Genomic DNA, 2,370 nt, shown 5'->3' with positions numbered 1-2,370 from the left:
CTTCCTCTATTTGTACAGAATCTGACAGCACCTAATGTGTCTCAGTAGGCATTACCGCTCTACCTCTATCTCTATAGAGTCTATTAAAACGTCCTACATAGCTAAATGCTATGTCTCGTGAGCATGGTGGATCTCACCTGTGAAGGAGACATGTCTCGTCTCTCGCTCAATGCATGCTAGCAACAAAAACAAGACTATGACATCTCAAACCTCAGATATATGCATAGGATATACCAGGCTAGTGTGGGCTCCCCTAGCAATCTTTAGTGATATGCAATGCATCTGGAGGGACTATTCTATAAGCAATATCTAGTACCCACAATCTGCTAGCTATCTCACTGAGATCAAACTCTATCTCATCTGAGAAACATAGTGCACATGTCGTAGCATATATGATGCACCACTAGGCAATGACAAGCAAACATATCATGCACCTGCAATGTCACACGTCAAACCATTTGCCAAGGGTACACAACCAAAGCTCCCACTAGAGAAAGTGCTAAACCACTCATGATGTGGTAGGATGTGGAAAATTGCATCCTCATCTAACAACCAACGGGGAGAAGTGTCACCTTTCAAAGACATGTAAGCGAGAGGAACTCTAAAGTGGAACGTGACATCACCATCAGGGGCATATGAAGCTACCGCTCTAGCATGTGTTAAAACCTCATTTGCATCACACAAAGATCTCCATTGCAATCTAGGAAAAACATATCAACCGAGCCTAAAGCACATAACCATATAAGCAGATAGTGAGCAAACACACTCAAAACGCATCCCACAAGAAAACTACTTGCAAAGATCTGCAAAAAACTTGTAAAGCCTATGGCTGCCTATACTGTAGTCACATGAGCATATGCAACTTGTCAAAGTGGAAGTCGGAATCAACCACTAAACCATCAAAGAGTAGACTACAGATACGCATAAAACATGGCAAGAATTTGGGAAAAATTTGACAGAATTTCCCCTGAAAACTAAGTAAAATCTCAAAAATCTCACCAAAATTTCATCAAAAGCACGAACAAACACTCTGTATCTTGGTAGAAAAATCAAAAAATGGTATGTGTACCCTGAAAAACTAGCTCACTCATGAAAGAGTGGCTCTATGGACGACTGCACGTGTCCAGAAACCCTATAAACCTGTGAATCTCCCACGTGAGAGCTATAACTAGCTCACGATGTATCTGCAAATGCATACATAGCACAATCACACAAAATCATGCTAAATCACTCTCTAGAATGCCCCACACAGTCATACATGAGCACTAGCTATTCCGCTTAGTCTCCACTACAAGGAATGCACAAACTATGAGAAAAACCTCCTGGAAACTGGCACACTACCTCATCGGTCAAGAAAATCATCGACAGGAAACCAAACACAAAGTACAACCAACCACCTCTGGTGGTAAAATCCATTTAAGAGCCAAGTGCACTCAAGGAAAATCTGCTTCAAAATTGTTCGCATCGAAGCCGTATGTATCGTATGTGTGTCATCAAAGCAAGAAAATGGAGAACCTTTGAAGCCAGATCGCCGTCAAGGGGTGGGGGTGCGGGTCACGGAGGAGACACTATGGAGCCGAGTCGCTCCGGATGCATGCTAGAGGAGAGCCGATGCTGCTCTCTCTTGTCTGTCTCCTGCTAAATTGAAGCTGAGATGTCGAGAGGGACCATTAGAGCAAAATCGCTCCGAATGGGTGTGGGAGGGTAGCTAATGACGATGCTAGACGGAAGGAGAGCCAAGCCGCTCTCTCTCACTCTCGCTTGAGACTAGGAAGTACATGCCTTTGCAGTCTTGTGCCGCCGGACAAAAGTCACTAGCCAAATAGACAAATCGATGTCGAAGCTAATGTTGAGCCGAAATCTGAGAGCCGATGTCGAGAATAAATCACCACCGAAGGTTGTCGTGTCAATGCTGGTGGAAAATCAGGCTTACTCATTGATGCTTGCACAACTCTCTCCTTTATCTTCACGACCAAGAGAGTATTGAATCTCTCTCTCTTTATCTTTCTTTATGTTGCTCTTCAAGTGTGTGAACACACCCTCAGATGAAGACCAAAAAGTTACTTCCTCTTCTTACTGTTTACTATCGAAATTTGTGTGGGTGTGTGTACACACACTTCCTTCTTCTTGTTGTTTATTGTCGAACTCTATGTGAGTGTGTGTGGATCACGCACTCTTCTGGCTGTCGGGCTTCACTTTGCTCCTCTCTCTTCCTTTGTACTACCACAGAGCTGCTAATTGCAAAGCTTGTATTTCAACTTGTTTTGCTCTCGCTTTTCCTGTAGAAAATTACTTGCCTTGCTTCATGCAAGCATCGCGAAAAGTTTATGTGTGAAAATGTGTCCAAATTTGCTTTTGTTGGCGCTGGTT

The sequence above is a fragment of the Adiantum capillus-veneris genome, chromosome 13, assembly GCF_014529385.1.
Source record: "Adiantum capillus-veneris isolate H3 chromosome 13, ASM1452938v2, whole genome shotgun sequence".
Lineage (NCBI taxonomy): Eukaryota > Viridiplantae > Streptophyta > Polypodiopsida > Polypodiales > Pteridaceae > Adiantum > Adiantum capillus-veneris.
Note: the sequence above shows the minus strand (reverse complement) of the source record.